Consider the following 24382-nt stretch of genomic DNA (forward strand, 5'->3'; position numbering starts at 1 on the left):
ATGACCTGAAGAGAGCTGGCACCACTGTTTCCAAGGTTACTGTGGGTAATACACTAAGACGTCATGGGTTAAAATCATGCATGGCACGGGAGGTTCTCCTGTTTAAATCAGCACACGTCCAGGCCCATCTTAAGTTTCCCCATGACCATTTGGATGATCCAGAGGAGTCATGGGAGAAAGTTATGTGGTCAGATGAGACCAAAATAGAGCTTTTTGGTCTTAATTCCACTCGCTGTGTTTGGAGGAAGAAGAATGCTGAGTACTACCTCAAAAACATCGCCTCTACTGTATTAAGGAGAGGATGACCGGGGCCATGTATTGCGAGATTTTGGGGAACAACCTCCTTCCCTCAGTTAGAGCATTGAAGATGGGTCGTGGATGGGTCTTCCAACACGACAATGACCCGAAGCACACAGCCAGGATAACCAAGGAGTGGCTCCGTAAGAAGCATATCAAGGTTCTGGAGTGGCCTAGCCAGTCTCCAGACCTAAACCCAATAGAAAATCTTTGGAGGGAGCTCAAACTCCATGTTTCTCAGCAACAGCCCAGTAACCTGGCTGATCTAGAGAAGATCTGTGTGGAGGAATGGGCCAAAATCCCTGCTGCAATGTGTGCAAACCTGGTGAAAACTACAGGAAACGTTTGACCTCTGTAATTGCAAACAAAGGCTACTGTACCAAATATTAACATTGATTTTCACAGGTGTTCAAATACTTTTTTGCAGCAGTAACATACAAATAAATTATTAAAAAATCATACATTGTGATTTCCGGATTTTTTTCTTTAGACTATGTCTCTCACAGTGGACGTGCACCTACGTAGATGAAAATTTCAGACCCCTCCATGATTTCTAAAAGGGAGAACTTGCAAAATCGCAGGGTGTTCAAATACTTATTTTCTCAATGTAAATATCGTAGTGCATCTAATCATATATAAAATAATCAAATTGATAACCAGTGTTTCCACTCTTAAAACTTTAAGCAGTATATTGGACATAATATTTTATGTGACTGAAATATTGAGTAGCTTTTCTCTATCAGTAGATCTTGACAGTTTTTAATAATATTCATATGGGAGATTTTATATGTCCAATAGAATTCAAGAAAATGATAGCCTACTGCTATACAAATCTAATTAGTGTAGGATGTAATAATTTGCTGTCTTTTTCAAAAGCTCATTTGTATGTTTTGTTTTTCTTTCAATATGAAATGTATATTTACTGTGGGTGGGGGAAAATTGATAATCACAATAACACAATATTTAATTTTATGACATAAAATCAATTTCAAAAGTTTAAAAATCGGCATATTCAATTGCTGGTTGAAATGAGGTGGACATGTAGTAATACTTTTATTCGGTGTTACCTGACGTCACATCTGTTTCAAACAGTGTCAAGAAAACTTAATGGCGGATTGCAAAATATTTCTTCAATTCAGCACTGATAATTATTTACTGAAAGGCGTGCCAGCTAAAGAGTGCAGAAATCAATGATGGCACCGACATATTGTGATACATATGATACCGGGAGTCAAGTGTACTATCTCACACCCACTGTTTATGGTGAAAAGCCACTGGGTGGAAATTACTTTTTACGGGAAAGGGCCCCAAACCAATCAGCAATGCAAATTTAACCTGAGCTCTCAGATTTTTCTGGTTCCCAGGCTAAGTTCCCAGGAATTTTAACAAAGGTTAAAACTTGATTCTACATTGCTTGCCTCTTTGTAGTTTAATTCACTGAGCATCATCTACAGTCCATCCGGAAAGTATTCACAGTGCTTCACTTTTTCCACATATTGTTATGTTACAGCCTTATTCCAAAATTGAGTAAATTCATTTTTCCCCCTCACAGTTGTACTCACAGCACCCCATAATGACAACACGAAAAACAGTTTTTTTATTTTTGAAAATTTATTAAAAAAAAATAAATAAATAAGAAATCACTTGTACATAAGTATTCACACCCTTTGCTCAGTACTTTGTTGATGCACCTTTTACAAGTCTTCTTGAATATGATGCCACAGGCTTGGTTCACCTATCTTTGGGCAGTTTTGCCCATTCTTCTTTGCAGCACCTTTCAAACTCCATCAGGTTAGATGGGGAGTGTTGGTGCACAGCCATTTTCAGATCTCTCCAGAGATGTTCAATCAGATTAAGGTCTAGTGTCTTGCTGGGCCACTCAAGGACATTCTCAGAGTTGTCCTATAGTCAGTCCTGTGATATCTTGGCTGTATGCTTCCAAAAGATGAACCATCCCCAGTCTGAGGTCAAGAGCGCTCTGGAGCAGGTTTTCCATCCAGGATGTCTCTGTACATTGCTGCATTCATCTTTCCCTCAATCCTGACTAGTCTCCCATTTCTTGCCACTGAAAAACATCCCCACAACATGATGCTGCCACCACCATGCTTCACTGTAGGGAGGGTGCCTGGTTTCCTCCAAACATGACACCTGGCATTCACACCAAAGAGTTCAATCTTTGTTTTATCAGACCAGAGAATTTTGTTTCTCATGGTCTGAGAGTCCTTCAGGTGCCTTTTGGCAAACTCCAACATGGCTGCCATGTGCCTTTTACTAAGGAGTGGCTTCCATCTGGCTATTCTACCAAATTTGCAAAATAAAAAAAAAATTCACATTGTCATTATGTGGTTTTGTGTGTAGAATTTGTAGAAAAAAATTAATTTCTTCCATTTTTGAATAAGGCTGTAACATAACAAAATGTAGAAAAAGTGATGCACTGTATTAATCAGCAAAATACCAATGTGAAGCACCCCTTAGCTTTTCTAAATTTAACCTACAGTTACATACAGTACCTGTCCCACCCAAATATGTTAATGCAAATGAAATTAATGATAGTGTTGTGAACACTTTTGAAATTACAGCACCTTTAAAAAATTGGCATAATACTATAATTTGACATTGTTACCTTGTCTGGGAATATTTTTTATCAGTAGCCGACATCAGAAATTCAGGACAGGGGATTGGATTCTTTTATTTCCTGAGTTTCAAGTAAAATAATTTGAGAGCCCTACAAGAAAGTATGCTTTTCAATGAGACACTTTCGTTAATATTCTTAATATTCTTGATAAGGCTACCTATTTAAAATCTGTGTATGGTTATCTGCTTTTTATCCATTTATATTTTGGCCTGTGCTTGAACCCAACTCTCCAGAGTACTCTGGGAAATCTGTGGAGCCTCTCACCTTGGCACACACATCAAGGACAGACATCACTCTCAACACATCCCATGATCAGTGGCGCACTGTTTTTCTATTTGCTATTGTTTCCCTTTGAAATCTCTCTGCAGTTTGGCTTCCAATGAAAGCAGTGATTGTAATATTTTTAGTGGAGCAACACAGTCGTCAGTGAAAAAAATTCATATTGTGTAACCAATTTTCCAGTTCAAGGAGGCATTGCTCTCGACTGCGTTCTTCTCCTCAGGATGTGGTTCTCTAGGCTCATACAGTACAAGCCGAAGGAATTGGAGGGTGGGAGTCTTGTGGTGGAGCACTCACTAGCCCAGCCTTGAGCGCGGTTTCTTAGGGAAAGATACCAGACAGCAAGGCTGAAGTTTTTCACATGACAAAAACAATTATTAGTTTACCTCCTCCACTCTGTTCTCCTTTGTCAGAAAGGCATTTTTCCTATTTTATTTTTGTAATTTTATTGTCATTGTGAAAGTCTAAATGGAGAAGAGTTAACAGAGTGAATCATAGCTAGTGTAAGGCATAGTAATGTTACTGTCAAAAATAATGGGGGGGGAGGTGTCCTTGGAATTACATGTCAGACTTACTCAGAGGTTTCATTGGGGGTCTTTTGGCTCACAACTCTTGACAGCATAAAAACACTCATCTCAATAAAATGCCACATTTCCCTGGAATCACTTATGATGTTATGTTTTCTGTTGTAGAGATTCAATTTGGTGATTTGTTGAACAAAAACCTTTGACCACAGTGGAAATGTCAACTGATTAGATTAACACTTTAATGGGGGGGGTGTTGCCCTGCGTATGTATGACATCATATTTGGCTTTTCTCTCCCCCAACGTCCCCTTTCAAACTTGCCGTATGTGTCTTGCATTTTTTGGGTTACTAGTCAAATCCTGAACTGTGCTTCACTTACAAGAATGAGACCATGAAGAACCAGTGGTTATCTGGTGTCTGGGGGCCTCATGTACAAAGACCTGCGTGGATTTCCTACAGAAAACATGGTGTACGCCAACATCCAGAAACTGGAGCAAGCACAAAACTATCCAGATGTATCAAAGTGTGCGTTCGCATTGATCCCAGCGCGTTATTTGCAACTTAATCCTCTTGTTCCCTAAATACACACTCATGTTGGATTGCACCATTTGCAAAGTCCTCTAACAACGCTAACACAGCCATTGTTAATGCCATGTCACACATCATTTTGCACATGCTTTTATGTATAATTGCAAACACGTGGGTGTGTTAATTGTTCATAAGTGTGTCTCTGGTATGCACATCACTCTGATTCCGTCTTGTTTTCACATTATTAACAGTTCCCAGCATCACCTCTACGTGTTGGCAGTGAAACAATAGCTGTAGCAGCGTGCATCCACCAGTCAGGATTTCTGGGTGACACACCGCACATTTCCACAGTCATTTCACTTTTGATACATGTGAACGTTGGTGTGGAGACGGAGTTACACCATGTTATTGTGGGTACGCACACTTTGTACATGAGGCCCCAGGCCAATACTGAGAGCGACATTATTCTTTTATTTTTTTGCTTTGGCTACCTACCATATACATTTAACAAATCATTAGCCTGGGAACTAACCATACTTCCCACTTGTGTGACCAACCACGTGACAGGCAGACATCATTCCCTCTTTTGTTCCTGCTTGAGGCCAAAATTTCTGGTTTTGACCAGTTGATTCTGTACGGTAGTGGTTAAGGCTCTGGATTCTCAATCAGGTAATGGGAATTAGTTTTTTTGCAAATAGAATGCACACGTTACATTTTGTCTAGACATGATGCATCTTTTTTAATGATGCTTGATTTAGAACAGTTATAGCTTGTTATTTTGCAGTACTTTTTGCAAACGGAACAGTTGTCATTTTACCCATTCATGACAAATGTCTCCTTTTCTTTAACCCCCTGGTATGAAATACGGTTGGGGGGGAAGGAGTGTATAGCAATCAGCATGTCCATCTGTCTGTCTGTTTTCGCTTGTTAACATGATATCTCGGGAACCACTTGACCAATTTCATTCATATTCAACATAAGGGTGTATGGATGATTAGTTGATTATGGTGACCTTGGGGTCAATTTTGAGGTCACAGCGACATATTCAAGATATTGTCATTGCCACCGTTGTTAGCATGATATCTCAAGAACGAGCTGACCAGTTTCTTTCATATTTAGCATAAGTGTGTACTTGCGTGATCTCCCGACACCAGTCAGTTACGGGTTTGTGGTTGGAATATGTCATCTCCTGATGACTCTTGTTCTGAAATGGCTCCACTTTACAACATGGACTCACAAACCAATTTACTGTATTTTTCATAGTATAAGTTGCACCGAAGTACAAGCCACACCTGTTAAAAAAAATGCCACTCAAAGAGGAAAAACCCATATATATGTCACAGCGGAGTATCAGTTGCATCTTTCTTTCCTCTATTACAAGCTCTTTAATTTGGGATTTCTGTGCATTGATGTAGTGGAATTTTTATTATCATTTATTCTTTTATTAGTGGAGTTTATTTTGTTGAGTGCTTTGATTCCTTGGAAAGTCCTTTTATAAATGGTAATTATTATTATTAGTATCAACAATGAAGCTGCACCAGAGTATAAGTTGCAGGATCTCCTAAACTAAGAAAGTTGCCGGTCTGAGTGATACAGTGGGCGGGTAAAAGGACCAGAGACCAGCTTATAAATACATCTGTGCTGCTCATTTCAATTAAGGGCCATGGGGATCGGGCCAATGGAGAGATATACATGAAAGAAAATAATTCTGGTTTCACATATTCAAGTTGGGGTCATTGGAAAAAAATACGAGGTCTGTTAGAAAAGTATCGTACCTTTTTATTTTTTTCAAAAACCATATGGATTTGAATCACGTGTGATTGCATCGGCCAAGCTTGAACCTTCATGCGCATGCGTGAGTTTTTTCACGCCTGTCGGTTGTGTCATTCGCCTGTGAGCAGGCTTTGTGTGAGCAGTGGTCCACCCCTCTCGTCGGATTTTTATTGCGAATAAATGACCGCTCTGCTCCTCTTTCCATGACAAAAACTCCTGTAACAGTGGAATGTGCCGTTCATTTCCAAACTGGACGCTGTGTTTTATCCAGGACGTCCTCTGACTAGCACAGGAATTGCGGAAGGCGTGGACATCAGCACTTTTTCGGCACATTGAGACAGACGTGCGGAGGAGTTCCGCGCGTCGCGGTGGAGCCGCAAGGTGCAAAGCAACGCCGTGATGAAGCCTCACAGGACATGTTCTGGCATGTCCAGGCTCATCCACAATTTCTCGGTTAGTCACACGACTGAAAACCCACCAAAAGCTGTCTGAAAGCCATCTCAAAGCCGTCCTGTGAGACCAACACGGAGGTGGTTTTGTGCCGCACCATGAACGGCACGGTGGCGCATCCGTCCGCTTTTCTATCCATGAAGAAAACTCCTGTAACAGTGGAATGTGCCGAAAAAGTGCTGATGTGCACGTCTCCTGCCATTTTTGCGTAAGTCAGACGACATCCCGAATCAACAAAGCCTTCACGTTGGAAATGATCTGGTTGATTCAGCCTGTCGATCGGCGCACGGAGTGCGGCGCGCTCTCAGCAGCTGTGGGCGGTCTTTAAACCGGCTGGAGCACTCCTTAATCTGTGTAATCCCCATAAAATCGTCCCTGAAAGCCAACAGAATTTTCCGAATGGTGTCCACCTGGAGGTCTCTCACAGTTTCTGGAAAAAATTGATGCAGCAAAGCTCCAAATCATTCAGACATTTATTCGCAATAAAAATCCGACGAGAGGGTGTACCACTGCTCACACAAAGCCTGCTCACAGGCGAATGACGCAACTGACAGGCGTGAAAAAACTCACGCATGCGCACGAAGGTTCAAGCTTGGCTGATGCAATCACACGTGATTCAAATCCATATGGTTTTTGAAAAAATAAAAAGGTCCGATACTTTTCTAACAGACCTCGTATATTGGTTGGTTATGTGTAGGGATGCACCGATCCCAACACCAGTATCGCATATTGGCCCGATCCCCCGCTACTTTTTTTTGTATGTTTTAAACACTACGGGTTAAACAATGATGCGGCTAATTTATGGATTTTTACAGGCTTTCATGTAACTTACACATAAGTCGATATACAGTCAGTCCAATCAATGCTGTCCATTAATTGGCTGAAAGGCGCAGTCCTCATGCGGAGAAAATTCACACAAAGTATAAATAAAAAGTCTTACTTGTTATTGGAATTCACCATCATACGATCCTGAAGAATAATAATCCACATAAAGCCTCCTGTGTTTGGAAAACATCTGAAAATACTTTAATACCCCGTGTGGCTGAAAAAAAAAATCGGTACGCTACATGTGTAATCCGTTTGCGGAATGTCTGTGGCGCTGCATTCAACCCTCCGCTTGCCTCCACGAGCTGCACTTTGGACCAGAAGGTTAAAGAGTTACTGCGCCTCGCTAACGTCTCATTTACCACAAGCAATGTGCTATTCTGTCTGAATGCGAAGAAATTATCCCATGATCCACAAAGAAAAAATAAAATAATGTTAAAATTACTACATTTTGCCTCTGTGTGTTGTGACACCATGCGTATGTGTGTGCATGTGCGTGCACGCTGTTCTGCTCCAGTATTACATGTTCCCCCTTTGGGGAAAAAAGATTTATGGTTTGTATTTGTGTATGTTATCGGTATGTATTTAATTAAAAGTTAAAAAATAGTGTGGAGAATGAAAATCTGTTTAGCTCGGTGTCACACATTGTAGATGAAAACAGAAACAGTCTCACAGCTGATGAAGCAGAAGCTTCATTTCATTAAAAAGAATCTGTCCCTCACATTTTCAAAAAAGGCTTTTAGTCCTCACAGACATAAACAAAGTTAGTGATGGACACTTTCAGTTCAGTTATTGGTGTTGTATATTTTGTAGTGCTGAAGTCCACAGGTTACATTTCAGTGAGACGTCTGCCAGTGTCATGTTTGTTAAGAAACACATGGTTAATGTTAAAGGACAATTTGTTGTAGTCAAAAAGTGATGTTACATGATTTAAGTGAAATGTTTGTAAATAAAAACAAAGCTAATGATATTGGTAGCAGTTACAGTCAAAAAGTAAGGAACAACTGATGAATAAAACATGTTTTCAAAGTTATCTTAAAACTGTAATGGTATCATTAAGTAGGCATACACCGATCCACAATTTTTCACTTCCAATTTGATCCCGATACCTGAATTTGGATATCTGCCGATACCGATACTTTTACGATCTGATACCAGAGTTCTGTTTGCTTTTGTTGATTTTATAGGAGGATTTACTTAAAAAGGAGACCTTAAGATGAAAGCCTAGATTTCATGTTCTGGTGAAAGAATTATGTACTTTTATTTTTTATAGACTTGTATAGCCTTATTTTTATAGACTTAAAGAGAAAAGACAGCACTCTTTCTCTGTCTGTCTCTTTCTCTGCTCGTCTCGCTCTCCCTCTTTCTCTCTGCCTGTCTCCCTCTCTCTCTCTCTCTCTCTCTGTCTCTCTGTTTCTCTCTGTCTGTCTAACCCCCTCTCTCTCTCTCTCTGCCTGTCTCTCTCCCTCTCTCTGTCTGTCTCTCTTTCTCTCTCTCTCCCCCCGTCTCTCTCTTTTTCTTTCTCTTTCGCTGTTTTCGTGCTGCAGAAACTTCAAACTTTTTGGAAACACGAAGCCTTTCAACTGTAAAATAAAGGTATCATCAGTGACGCTCACGCACAGGATTTTAATGGAGACTTTTTCCCTTTCAGCGGACAGAATCTCTGTTCGCTGTCCTCTTCGGCTGCACGCTGAGCTGGCTTTTGGTAGCGTTTTACAGCCTCGGGACAATGAAGTGGCTATCTTTTTAGCACACATTTTCAGCAACAATTCAGTTAATTTTTCAGAAAATCCGTGCTCGACAATCAATCAATCAATCAATTTTTTTTTTATATAGCGCCAAATCACAACAAACAGTTGCCCCAAGGCGCTTTATATTGTAAGGCAAGGCCATACAATAATGATGTAAAACCCCAACGGTCAAAACGACCCCCTGTGAGCAAGCACTTGGCTACAGTGGGAAGGAAAAACTCCCTTTTAACAGGAAGAAACCTCCAGCAGAACCAGGCTCAGGGAGGGGCAGTCTTCTGCTGGGACTGGTTGGGGCTGAGGGAGAGAACCAGGAAAAAGACATGCTGTGGAGGGGAGCAGAGATCGATCACTAATGATTAAATGCAGAGTGGTGCATACAGAGCAAAAAGAGAAAGAAACAGTGCATCATGGGAACCCCCCAGCAGTCTACGTCTATAGCAGCATAACTAAGGGATGGTTCAGGGTCACCTGATCCAGCCCTAACTATAAGCTTTAGCAAAAAGGAAAGTTTTAAGCCTAATCTTAAAAGTTGAGAGGGTGTCTGTCTCCCTGATCTGAATTGGGAGCTGGTTCCACAGGAGAGGAGCCTGAAAGCTGAAGGCTCTGCCTCCCATTCTACTCTTACAAACCCTAGGAACTACAAGTAAGCCTGCAGTCTGAGAGCGAAGCGCTCTATTTGGGTGATATGGTACTACGAGGTCCCTAAGATAAGATGGGACCTGATTATTCAAAACCTTATAAGTAAGAAGAAGAATTTTAAATTCTATTCTAGAATTAACAGGAAGCCAATGAAGAGAGGCCAATATGGGTGAGATATGCTCTCTCCTTCTAGTCCCCGTCAGCACTCTAGCTGCAGCATTTTGAATTAACTGAAGGCTTTTCAGGGAACTTTTAGGACAACCTGATAATAATGAATTACAATAGTCCAGCCTAGAGGAAATAAATGCATGAATTAGTTTTTCAGCATCACTCTGAGACAAGACCTTTCTGATTTTAGAGATATTGCGTAAATGCAAAAAAGCAGTCCTACATATTTGTTTAATATGCGCTTTGAATGACATATCCTGATCAAAAATGACTCCAAGATTTCTCACAGTATTACTAGAGGTCAGGGTAATGCCATCCAGAGTAAGGATCTGGTTAGACACCATGTTTCTAAGATTTGTGGGGCCAAGAACAATAACTTCAGTTTTATCTGAGTTTAAAAGCAGGAAATTAGAGGTCATCCATGTCTTTATGTCTGTAAGACAATCCTGCAGTTTAGCTAATTGGTGTGTGTCCTCTGGCTTCATGGATAGATAAAGCTGGGTATCATCTGCGTAACAATGAAAATTTAAGCAATACCGTCTAATAATACTGCCTAAGGGAAGCATATATAAAGTGAATAAAATTGGTCCTAGCACAGAACCTTGTGGAACTCCATAATTAACTTTAGTCTGTGAAGAAGATTCCCCATTTACATGAACAAATTGTAATCTATTAGACAAATATGATTCAAACCACCGCAGCGCAGTGCCTTTAATACCTATGGCATGCTCTAATCTCTGTAATAAAATTTATGGTCAACAGTATCAAAAGCAGCACTGAGGTCTAACAGAACAAGCACAGAGATGAGTCCACTGTCCGAGGCCATAAGAAGATCATTTGTAACCTTCACTAATGCTGTTTCTGTACTATGATGAATTCTAAAACCTGACTGAAACTCTTCAAATAGACCATTCCTCTGCAGATGATCAGTTAGCTGTTTTACAACTACCCTTTCAAGAATTTTTGAGAGAAAAGGAAGGTTGGAGATTGGCCTATAATTAGCTAAGATAGCTGGGTCAAGTGATGGCTTTTTAAGTAATGGTTTAATTACTGCCACCTTAAAAGCCTGTGGTACATAGCCAACTAACAAAGATAGATTGATCATATTTAAGATCGAAGCATTAAATAATGGTAGGGCTTCCTTGAGCAGCCTGGTAGGAATGGGGTCTAATAAACATGTTGATGGTTTGGATGAAGTAACTAATGAAAATAACTCAGACAGAACAATCGGAGAGAAAGAGTCTAACCAAATACCGGCATCACTGAAAGCAGCCAAAGATAACGATACGTCTTTGGGATGGTTATGAGTAATTTTTTCTCTAATAGTTAAAATTTTGTTAGCAAAGAAAGTCATGAACTCATTACTAGTTAAAGATAATGGAATACTCAGCTCAATAGAGCTCTGACTCTTTGTCAGCCTGGCTACAGTGCTGAAAAGAAACCTGGGGTTGTTCTTATTTTCTTCAATTAGTGATGAGTAGAAAGATGTCCTAGCTTTACGGAGGGCTTTTTTATAGAGCAACAGACTCTTTTTCCAGGCTAAGTGAAGATCTTCTAAATTAGTGAGACGCCATTTCCTCTCCAACTTACGGGTTATCTGCTTTAAGCTACGAGTTTGAGAGTTATACCATGGAGTCAGACACTTCTGATTTAAAGCTCTCTTTTTCAGAGGAGCTACAGCATCCAAAGTTGTCTTCAATGAGGATGTAAAACTATTGACGAGATACTCTATCTCCCTTACAGAGTTTAGGTAGCTACTCTGCACTGTGTTGTTATATGGCATTAGAGAACATAAAGAAGGAATCATATCCTTAAACCTAGTTACAGCGCTTTCTGAAAGACTTCTAGTGTAATGAAACTTATTCCCTACTGCTGGGTAGTCCATCAGAGTAAATGTAATGTTATTAAAAAATGATCAGACAGAAGGGAGTTTTCAGGGAATACTGTTAAGTCTTCTATTTCCATACCATAAGTCAGAACAAGATCTAAGATATGATTAAAGTGGTGGGTGGACTCATTTACTTTTTGAGCAAAGCCAATAGAGTCTAATAATAGATTAAATGCAGTGTTGAGGCTGTCATTCTCAGCATCTGTGTGGATGTTAAAATCGCCCACTATAATGATCTTATCTGAGCTAAGCACTAAGTCAGACAAAAGGTCTGAAAATTCACAGAGAAACTCACAGTAACGACCAGGTGGACGATAGATAATAACAAATAAAACTGGTTTTTGGGACTTCCAATTTGGATGGACAAGACTAAGAGACAAGCTTTCAAATTAATTAAAGCTCTGTCTGGGTTTTTGATTAATTAATAAGCTGGAATGGAAGATTGCTGCTAATCCACCGCCCCGGCCCGTGCTACGAGCATTCTGACAGTTAGTGTGACTCGGGGGTGTTGACTCATTTAAACTAACATATTCATCCTGCTGTAACCAGGTTTCTGTAAGGCAGAATAAATCAATATGTTGATCAATTATTATATCATTTACCAACAGGGACTTAGAAGAGAGAGACCTAATGTTTAATAGACCACATTTAACTGTTTTAGTCTGTGGTGCAGTAGAAGGTGCTATATTATTTTTTCTTTTTGAATTTTTATGCTTAAATAGATTTTGCTGGTTATTGGTAGTCTGGGAGCAGGCACCGTCTCTACGGGGATGGGGTAATGAGGGGATGGCAGGGGGAGAGAAGCTGCAGAGAGGTGTGTAAGACTACAACTCTGCTTCCTGGTCCCAACCCTGGATAGTCACGGTTTTGGAGGATTTAAGAAAATTAGCCAGATTTCTAGAAATGAGAGCTGCTCCATCCAAAGTGGGATGGATGCCGTCTCTCCTAACAAGACCAGGTTTTCCCCAGAAGCTTTGCCAATTATCTATGAAGCCCACCTCATTTTTTGGACACCACTCAGACAGCCAGCAATTCAAGGAGAACATGCGGCTAAACATGTCACTCCCGGTCTGATTGGGGAGGGGCCCAGAGAAAACTACAGAGTCCGACATTGTTTTTGCAAAGTTACACACCGATTTAATGTTAATTTTAGTGACCTCCGATTGGCGTAACCGGGTGTCATTACTGCCGACGTGAATTACAATCTTACCAAATTTACGCTTAGCCTTAACCAGCAGTTTCAAATTTCCTTCAATGTCGCCTGCTCTGGCCCCCGGAAGACAATTGACTATGGTTGCTGGTGTCGCTAACTTCACATTTCTCAAAACAGAGTCGCCAATAACCAGAGTTTGATCCTCGGCGGGTGTGTCGTCGAGTGGGGAAAAACGGTTAGAAATGTGAACGGGTTGGCGGTGTACACGGGGCTTCTGTTTAGGGCTACGCTTCCTCCTCACAGTCACCCAGTCAGCCTGCTTTCCCGGCTGCTCGGGATCTGCCAGGGGGGAACTAACGGCGGCTAAGCTACCTTGGTCCGCACCGACTACAGGGGCCTGGCTAGCTGTAGAATCCAAGCTGTAGACAAACAGACAATTTGAACCAGAGAGCAAACAGCAGCAGTTGAGAGGTTTCACAGTGGCTCTTCGGTATCGGAAAATGTCATGGGTTGGATCGGTATTTTCCGATACGTGAATGACATCGGTATCAGTCCCATCCCTATCATTAAGTATCCATATTGGTAGTCAATATCGCTGAGTACCAAAATGTATGTACTCGTACTTGTACTCGGTCTGGAAAAAGTGGTATTGGTGCATCCCTAGATATGTATACAGCGGTTTACAATGTTTGTTGTTTGTGTGTTCCAGGCATTTCATCGAAAAAGATACAACTGATGTACAGTAGTATTCAGAATAATAGTAGTGCTGTGTGACTAAAAAGATTAATTCAGGTGTTGAGTATATTTCTTATTGTTACATTGGAAACAAGGTAACAGTAGATTCAGTAGATTCTCACAAATCCAACAAGACCAAGCATTCATGATATGCACACTCGTAAGGCTATGAAATTGGGCTATTAGTAAAAAAAAAGTAGAAAAGGGGGTGTTCACAATAATAGTAGTGTGGCATTCAGTCAGTGAGTTCGTCAATTTTGTGAACAAACATGTGTGAATCAGGTGTCCCCTATTTAAGGATGAAGCCAGCACCTGTTGAACATGCTTTTCGCTTTGAAAGCCTGAGGAAAATGGGACGTTCAAGACATTGTTCAGAAGAACAGCGTAGTTTGATTAAAAAGTTGATTGGAGAGGGGGAAAACTTATACGCAGGTGCAAAAAATTATAGGCTGTTCATCTACAATGATCTCCAATGCTTTAAAATGGACAAAAAAACCAGAGACTCGTGGAAGAAAACCTAAAACAACCATCAAAATGGATAGAAGAATAACCAGAATGGCAAAGGCTCACCCATTGATCAGCTCCAGGATGATCAAAGACAGTCTGGAGTTACCTGTAAGTGCTGTGACAGTTAGAAGACACCTGTGTGAAGCTAATTTATTTGCAAGAATCCCCCGCAAAGTCTCTCTGTTAAATAAGACGTGCAGAAAAGGTTACAATTTGCCAAAGAACACATCAACTGGCCTAAAGAGAAATGGAGGAATATTTTGTGGACTGATGAGAGTAAAATTGTTCTTTTTGGGTCCAAGGGCCGCAGACAATTTGTGAGATGACCCCCCCAACTCTGAATTCAAGCCACAGTTCACAGTGAAGACAGTGAAGCATGGTGGTGCAAGCACCATGATATGGGCATGTTTCTCCTACTATGGTGTTGGGCCTATATATCGCATACCAGGAATCATGGATCAGTTTGGATATGTCAAAATACTTGAAGAGGTCATGTTGCCTTATGCTGAAGAGGACATGCCCTTGAAATGGGTGTGTCAACAAGACAATGACCCCAAGCACACTAGTGAACGAGCAGAATCTTTGTTCCAAACAAACAAAATGAATGCCTCACAGATGTGAAGAAATCATGAAAAACTGTGGTTATACAACTAAATACTAGTTTAGTGATTCACAGGATTGCTTAAAAAGCAGTTTGAACATAATAGTTTTGAGTTTGTAGCGTCAACAGCAGATGCTACTATTATTGTGAACACCCCCTTTTCTACTTTTTTTACTAATAGCCCAATTTCATAGCCTTAAGAGTGTGCATATCATGAATGCTTGGTCTTGTTGGATTTGAGAGAATTTACTGAATCTACTGGTACCTTGTTTCCCATGTAACAATAAGAAATATACTCAAAACCTGGATTAATCTTTTTACTCACATAGCACTACTATTATTCTGAACACTACTGTATAATACATGCAAGCGACTAGTACAGTTTGCTCACAGATCTTTATTGTTGTTGATAATGGTCAGCTCTCATTTCTAATAAAAAAATAATGAAATTGCAGTTAATGCATGTATCTATAAGTAACTTTTTTTCCGTCATAGTTGCAGAAATACAGCACTCAGATTGTGAGTCAGCACCAACAGTGTGGAGGGCAGCATGGGGAGTAAGTGCTAGTGTTTATGATCGTGACTGTTGTTTTCTGGTCAGGCACAGAGTGGGCAGCTGAGGTGAGTGGCGTGCTGGGCTGCAGAAGGTTGGATCAAAGGCAGAGCAGATGTGTTTCCAGTCCTCCCCCCCACTCGCCTGAGCTCTGGAAGAGTCTGAGTGTTTACTCATGACCTCAGCACAGCTCTGCTCTTTGCAGCTAGTGGCAGTACTTTCCCAAGAGTCCAGTGTGCGCTGATCTCCACCACATAGGGTTGCCAACCGTTCCTTGAAAAAAGTAATCGTCCTGTATTTAGGAACAAAAGTACACTTTAGATAGCTTAAAAATCGTTTCACACAAACGCACACAGAGAAAAAAGCCTAAAAACAAATTCAGTATGCTAGGAGGGGTCAGCCGACCTTTCCAACCAGGTGTCCCTTATTTATTTTTAAGGGAGTTGGCAAACCTGCCACCAAACATTTGCATGAAACATGTTACATTAAGCGTTCGGTCTTTGTCATGCTACGCTGTCCCAAGTTGGTTTCATTGGTTTACTGTGCGTGTCCACACAGTTAACAGCTCATTTTGGTCCTTAAAACGGGTGGATGTAGAAATCATTGTCATCACTAAGGCAAAGAACTGTCATCTATTTTCAAATAGTCTGTGCCCATGCTTGTTTGTTGACTTGGTTGCATGAAAGATGTGGTGAGCTTAGACAAACAGGGCATGTTTCCTCTGAGGGAGCGTGGAGGGCAGAGTGAAGTGTGGAGTTTGTGGACAAGTTTCACCAACTTCTCTACAAGAGGTATTCTACGCTGACAGTTAAATATGTTTTAGTTTCAGGGTTTTGGACACTTAGTTCTGCCTTCATAAAGTTGTTCCAAGGTCCTGCAGGGGGGACAATAATTCAATTTACTAACTTAAATAGTTTGGGAGACTTGAGTGTTTCACAGTGACTGCTGTCATGGACTTTACACAGTGGCGTCTCGCTGGTATGAGTGAAACACATGTTCGGTATGATTTAAAATAAGAACATTTAAACTAATCTAATAAGCAAATCTGGCTTCTTCTGCGGCTTTATAAGAATGCAAATAAGGATGAGTTGATGGTTGATTGGAGCTTTGAGTGGTGACCTGTTTTCTGAGCTGTCATGCTGTTTTCTTTCTGCTGAGTTTCACATTTTAACTTGTACAGAAAGACTGTCTCCAGTGCCTCAGTGGGATCAGAAAGGTCGATGACCTATTGGGTTTATGAAAATCCTAGTAAAGCCCTTTGGATAAACCAAAAAAAAAATGCAATGTCATCAAGTTGACAAAAAGCCTGTTTTGTAGTTCATGAAAAAGCCGGTTATTTTACTCAGCAGCTTTGTCATGAAACTGAACTTATGTGTATGGTGTAGGGTTGTGCATGTTTCCCTTATAAAGTCATGCATTATTTTTCTACAAAGCAGGGTTGTTCCTAAAACAAAATACTCTACTACTAATTCATACTAAAAATTGCTATTTGATTAGATGCTCATTTGCAACAGTATCGATGCCAACAGTGCCATCACCTTCTCCGTTGGTAATAAAAATGAAAGCTGGTCAATGAAAAGTCGTGGCATCACTTGGTGTTGAAGCTGTGACACAGACCGAACACCCCCCCCCAATCGGTCCGCCCTGCCTTCACTGCGCATGCGTCATTAGCCGCGATTCACTGATTATCACCTCGTTTCTGCTTAAAACTGCACTCCAGTCATCATTTATCTCAGCGACAGATATCTGAAACTTTTGTACAACAATCATTTCCACATGAATTCAGTATCATTTCATAATAAAAGACACATGAAGCGATCAGAGCGCTGCGGCTACATGTACTGCTAGCTGATACGTTCACTTCGTGTCTGTCATTTCAAAGTGTTACCAAATATTTCCTCGTTTCTGCTTCAAACTGACTTTAGAATGATTTAAGAGGTTTTACCTTGTCATCTGATGGTTAATAATCAGATTAATCCATTTGATCACTTTGGGTGAAGAGATTCTGTCTCAGACAAGCTGCTGGCGCTCTGAAATGATACATGTGCAGTGAAGGTAGGGCGGACCAATTTTTAGGAAGGGACCGTTCGGTCTGCGACACTGAGTCCAAAGCGGTTGAAGAACCAGGGCCTCGTAGCACCTCATCAGAGTTAGAGACAGCCAGCCGCGATACAACGTTACTGTTGGTAATAAAAATTGTTATGCTTAGTCAGGATAAGCACAAGCTGCAAACAGTTACCACACAGACTGAAGTGGAAAGCACATCAATGAGATGGTCCAAAAACAAAATGCAAACGTTCATTGGCAGGAGGTTGTAGGATTGGGGAGATGAACGTTCATGCAGTAAGGAGATAAAACAGCATGGCAGAAGACAGAAACTCTAGAATGATCCGGCAAGGAAAAGAACACTGTGGTTGTGTTGCAGTTCAGGGTTTGCACCCTTCTAAGAGCTGTGTCCCACAAAAGACTTCAGCCCTTCAGACGCAGCCGAGGCCAGAACAAAGCACTCGGAAATGAAACCGTCCAGCTCACGGAGCATCTTTACTCAAACTGTACATCACTTTGAAGAGCAGCTATACTGGACAAGGACCATCATATTTCTGTCTGTGTTCCTACCTTGTCTTCGATGAGAAATGGTACTTTTGCTGTGCTTTATGGAGCCTTAGCTCGTTATGTTTTATTAATTTATTTTAAGTTATTTCCATCATCCACTCAGAATGGAGGAAGGTAATTAGAATCAGTAAACTGGCTGATTTATTTCCCTGCTCAACATGTTGCCGGAGTTATCTCTGCAGTCTGACGTCCAGATGTGCTGTCTGTTGCACTCCGGTGGCAGGGCTCATTGTGGCGGAGGCTCCAGTTGGGGGGGCATTGTTAGTCCACATTGTTGCATCACGAGAGCTGTTATGCAGCGTTGTGTGGGGGCGAGCAGACTGACTGGCATTGAGGAGGTTAACTGTTTTTGTTGCTGAGGAGCCGGTTGATGGACATTATTTACGAGTGTTGCCTCCTTTTTCGTGGCGATCAGACCACTGCTAACACGATACTTAGACATTCAATCCGTATGGCTTTATGTCAGTCACTATCACATTTATCCACCGTCTCTCTCTCTCTCTCTCTCTCTCTCTCTCTCTCTCTCTCTCTCTCTCTCTCTGTTTCATTCTTTACTCTGTCTCCTACTTGTTATGTATGTCCAACCCCTTCCTTTTTCTCCATTCTCTGTTCTTCCACTGTCTTTTGATCATGTGCCAGCAGGAACAGAAAGACACTAAACTTTCTCAGAGAACCTCCCATTGCCTTCATGTTGTTTTTTCTTTTAAGTTCTTTTTCAAACGGCATTCGTTCATATTAAACAGATGAGGATACATATCAAGGCAGTCCGATGCAAATGGTCGCGCACCCACATCTTTCTCAGCATTGTTGTTGCGCGTGTAGGCGGTCGGTGGGTGCTTACGCACATACATGTTTATGTGCAGATGTGTGTTGCTGTCCTAAATCAAGGCGAGCTGTGGCTTTGGGTGTGAGATAAAGCATGAAGACACAGCCTCTGCCCACACTCTGCCATGACTCTGTCTCTATGCACAAAGACCCGTCTGTGGAGAACTTCCTTTGTGAGGATTCTTGCTTTTGTGGGCATGTTGCAGAGTCTGTTCAGGTCAGGGGTTGTGACCCTTGGGGTAGGGGAGGTGGGGTGGGGGTCCTTTGTTGTGCTCTCCTTTAAACTTTCCCTCTTTCAGTCTGCACTGCTGCATCTCTTTTTTTTGTCATGTCTAACAACTTGCTTGTCTCTTTGTCTCCTAATCCACTCCCCTCTGTCCTGTTTATGCTGTCCACCACACCGCAGACCTTAGTGCAATTACTAGATCTCAACACTCAGTAAACCACAATACACAAACTTGTCCTTGCAGCTTGGGACAATTACTCCTGTTCCCTTGTGAATCAGGTCATGTTTTCTCTAGTGTCTTGAAATGTGAGTCAAGGATTTTAATGTTCCCATTATATGGAGCAGTTAACTACATACTGGCTTTTCCAGTCTTAGCTTGTACATTGATTGTTTTAGCAACTATTTTTGAATGCTACTAATCTGAAAAATTGAGAGGTTTCAGCTCTTCAGGGGGATCCAACATTCTGAGTTTGTCAAAATTACAAGTGCACATGTTACATTACCTCATAGCTCACTTACTGGATAATCCAAAGTAATTAAAAAGATCATTATTTTCTTTCGATGAACCAAAGAGAAGAGAGGTTTGGGAGACTGTAACTAAAGTTATACGTGTACCTGTTAATGTTTGCCAAAAGCAGTCAGACAAACAAAAACTGGAATGAATCGTCTGTGTGTGTGTGTGTGTGTGTGTGTGTGTGTGTGTGTGTGTGTGTGTGTGTGTGTGTGTGTGTGTGTGTGTGTGTGTGTGTGTGTGTGTGTGTGTGTGTGTGTGTGTGTGTGTGTGTGCGTGCGTGCGTATGCAAATGTGGGCTAACGTGTAACCATTAGCATATCACAAGCTGGGGGACCCAGCTTCTTTATTGGATTCAAGTTGGGGGGGGGGGGGGGGGGTGTTCATGCCTGATTATGTTCTAAAAATGAGTATTCAGTCAGACTTTGAACCAGTGCCACTCTGGCCTCCTTTCACCCACTTTTCTGATGCAGTTATTTTGGAATCAAGTGGGAAGCTCTTGGGCTTCAAGTTCTGCTTGCTATATTACCATCACTGATTATTTTCTCCCAAAGCTTCAGTTTGTTCTGGCTGAGTCAAGGAGAATACCTGCGATGAACCTTTATTAGTGGCCTGTTCAGGGCACTTGTTGGTGAGGTTCGTGCTCTGGCTTGCTTCCCATTTTGCCTCAGAGGGTCCCGTATCATCCATTGATATTGAAGGCTTCAAAGCAATCAGACATATTGAATTTTTAACACAATGAACTGTAATGGCCAACCAAGAATAATTTAAGATTTAAGATAATATTTAACCAGTGTTTGGCACTTTTGTCACTAAACATTGTAATCAATTAAGCAATTGTCAAAAAAGTTGACAATTTTATAAAGTATATCTCTTCCTAAACCGTTATTTCAGTGACACTTCACACAGTGGTACCATACAAAGAAGTCCATCCATTTTCTAAACCCACTTATGGATGCAACGCCTTTTTTTTTTTTGTCTTGTAGGTCTGATTGTAAATATTGCAGGTCTTCTGCTGCCAAAAATTTTGAAATTTAAGGTGAAAAATGGTGCAGTTTGGTGCAAAGTACCAGATTTGAATCTAGGATTTTCCAGTTTTTCTGAAACTTCAGACAGAATGAACAAACCACTTGAGCAGCTGTATGTACATGCAGCTGTGGTGCAGGTGTGACACATTTTCCACAAATGAAAAATAACCATCATTTACTGGACGTCAGACTGATGCAGCAGAAAGGCTGAAAGCCCAAGATGAGAATTCAAGCAATAAGTGATTTATCATTATAAATTTTTAATCACATTTGTACATGTAAATTTATTGAAAATCAAACTTGCAAAGCTTTCGGCCAAGAAGTAAGTAATTTATCATTATAAATGTTTAGTCGCTGTCAGAATACAAATGTATTATTTTCACTTAATTTGTATTTGAACATTTTACTTAAATGCTTTTGTTTGCCAGCTTTTTCTGGCAGTCATTTGACTTTTGACAGTGTCTTACTCTTATTAAGATGGCCTACTTGTAGATACAAACCAAAAATATGACAAATAACATCTGGTTCTGCTCTAAATGCATCATTTGCAAATTATACATTTGTGATTACATGGTTAAAATTTTAGAATTCATCCATGAAAAATTTGGAATTTTCTTAAACGTGACTGAAAACGAAATTACAGTAGTGTTCAGAATAATAGTAGTGCTGTGTGACTAAAAAGATTAATCCAGGTTTTGAGTATATTTCTTATTGTTACATGAGAAACAAGGTACCAGTAGATTCAGTAGATTCTCACAAATCCAACAAGACCAAGCATTCATGATATACACACTCTTAAGGCTATGAAATTGGGCTATTAGTAAAAAAAAAAAGTAGAAAGGGGGTGTTCACAATAATAGCAGCATCTGCTGTTGACGCTACAAACTCAAAACTATTATGTTCAAACTGCTTTTTAAGCAATCCTGTGAATCACTAAACTAGTATTTAGTTGTATAACCACAGTTTTTCATGATTTCTTCACATCTGTGAGGCATTCATTTTGTTTGTTTGGAACAAAGATTCTGCTCGTTTACTAGTGTGCTTGGGGTCAATTTCTTGTTGAAACACCCATTTCAAGGGCATGTCCTCTTCAGCATAAGGCAACATGACCTCTTCAAGTATTTTGACATATCCAAACTAATCCATGATACCTGGTATGCGATATATAGGCCCAACACCATAGTAGGAGAAACATGCCCATATCATGATGCTTGCACCACCCTGTTTCACTGTCTTCACTGTGAACTGTGGCTTGAATTCAGAGTTTGGGGGTCATCTCACAAACTGTCTGCGGCCCTTGGACCCAAAAAGAACAATTTTACTCTCATCATTCCACAAAATATTCCTCCATTTCTCTTTAGGCCAATTGATGTGTTCTTTGGCAAATTGTAACCTCTTCTGCACGTCTTTTATTTAACAGAGGGACTTTGCGGGGGATTCTTGCAAATAAATTAGCTTCACACAGGTGTCTTCTAACTGTCACAGCACTTACAGGTAACTCCAGACTGTCTTTGATCATCCTGGAGCTGATCAATGGGTGAGCCTTTGCCATTCTGGTTATTCTTCTATCCATTTTGATGGTTGTTTTCCGTTTTCTTCCACGAGTCTCTGGTTTTTTTGTCCATTTTAAAGCATTAGAGATCATTGTAGATGAACAGCCTATAATTTTTTGCACCTGCGTATAAGTTTTCCCCCTCTCCAATCAACTTTTTAATCAAACTACGCTGTTCTTCTGAACAATGTCTTGAACGTCCCATTTTCCTCAGGCTTTCAAAGAGAAAAGCATGTTCAACAGGTGCTGGCTTCATCCTTAAATAGGGGACACCTGATTCACATCTATTTGTTCCACAGAATTGACTAACTCACTGACTGAATGCCACACTACTATTACTGTGAACACCCCCTTTTCTACTTTTTTTTACTAATAGCCCAATTTCATAGCCTTAAGAATGTGCATATCATGAATGCTTGGTCTTGTTGGATTTGTGAGAATCTACTGAATCTAGTGATACCTTGTTTCCCATGTAACAATAAGAAATATACTCAAAACCTGGATTAATCTTTTTAGTCACATAGCACTACTATTATTCTGAACACTACTGTATGTGCTGGTGCCATGTTTCATTTTTAAGTAAAATAAAAACTGAGAACCATATGCTACTTTCTGTTAAAAACTGTGATATTCTGTTTAATTCTTAACATAAACTTTATCCATCATTTTCTGCTGTTTTTTTTTTTTTTTTTTACGGTAGATGTTTTGTTTTTGTCTTTTTTTCCTGCACAAACCTGAACACTTGATTTTCACAGGGTTTTATAAATTCCCTGATCAGAGGCAGTACACACATTCACCACATGCTAACGTTAGCATCGTATTATGTAATGTGAGTTCTAAAACACAACAGTGTTTTCAAGATGTGAATGATCCCTCAATTAGGTCACCAGCCGCAGTCTGAAAGAAAACGTACTGTATTTTTCGGAGTATAACTGGCACTGATGTATAAGTTCCACCTGTCAAAAAATGCCTTTTGAAGAGATAAAAACATAAAAATAAGTCACATCTTTCTGTGTTATTGGCTCTTTAATTTTAGATTTTTGTGCATTGTTGTAGTGCATGTTTTGTGATCGTTTTGGTACCTGCGGTTCCTGGTTGAGTTCCATATTAAAGATGTAGATTAAAATAAATAATTTGACAGCTTTATATTAAAAGTGGCACTTGTCTGATTTGAAAAACATAATGGAGTTGTTCAAACAGCTGTTCTTGTCCCAGATAATCGGACAGCCGTTAATATTGAATTCTGTGAGGCATTCATTAAGAAAGTTAATGACCATCCAAGAATAATTTAGAGCACAGGTGCTTCAACTAGAACATCCATTGATTCTACAAAGATTGCAGCATCATTTGCAAAGACGAGGTCAGTGTTCATTTTCTTGGCACTCAAGTCACTGACCTCAACAACATAACCCAACTGATACCCACTATAGGTGTCAGTTGGCACCCAGGGTGGGTCTGTACAGTGGTGGATGTGTCAACGCACAGCATGAGTGCTTGTTCTTCAACATGAACGATGACAGAAGATTGAAAGCTTTATTCCAACCATTCATAGCTTGGATCACTGTAATTTCTCAGTGACTATCAGTTTCAGTATGAGTAATTGGAGAGTGCAGAAAATCAAATAAGCATTCAATGTCATTAGAAGTAAGAGTTGTTGAGTAATGCATTTAAACATACAGGCACACATATGCTTCTTATTGCCTTCCACGGGCATCGGACAGGGTGCAGTCACCTGTAGAGCAGGTAGTCCAGTGGGTAGGGAGCTGGACTACTACTAAGTAAAAGTGGATATGATTCTCAGTCACACTACCTGTCTGTGTCCTTGTCTAAACCTTAATCTGCATTGTGCCAATCCACCCAGCTGTCCATGGGTACCGACCTTGGCTGGGGAAAGTAACCTCTGTTGGACTGTCATTCCATCCAGGGGGGAGTCATAGGCCTCAGAGCCAATTGAGTTTAATTTTCTTACCGCCATATGAAGATAAAAGGTGTTAGCATCGTGTTAAGCACTGTTTGCGCTGAAGGATTGTTACTCAACAAAAGCTGGCAAACAGAGTCTTAATTTTCCTGACTGTGCATAAGCATATTCTATAATAGATCATATTGTATTGTATCCTATGTAGGTCTTTCTTCTATGGTAACCATGGCAGTTGAAATGTGTCATGACAACTTCCTGTCCCAAATTCCCCAAAGTGTCAAGTGGGTCAAACTTTTGCTTTCCATCATGACTGCAGCTACGCCAACATATTTACAGTGTATATTTTGCTTACTTTAGCATTTTTCCATAGTCATGCTTCAGTTACATTTTTCCCCTGGCTTG

At 40.5% G+C, this 24382-nt stretch overlaps 1 protein-coding gene across 2 annotated transcripts in view; it reads left to right on the top strand.

Annotated features, from left to right (window-relative positions):
- Nucleotides 1-24382, top strand: part of slx4ip (SLX4 interacting protein) — a 139609-nt gene that overhangs the window by 112519 nt on the left and 2708 nt on the right. The window lies entirely within an intron of this gene.

Source organism: Thalassophryne amazonica, chromosome 13, assembly GCF_902500255.1.
Source record: "Thalassophryne amazonica chromosome 13, fThaAma1.1, whole genome shotgun sequence".
Taxonomy (NCBI): domain Eukaryota; kingdom Metazoa; phylum Chordata; class Actinopteri; order Batrachoidiformes; family Batrachoididae; genus Thalassophryne; species Thalassophryne amazonica.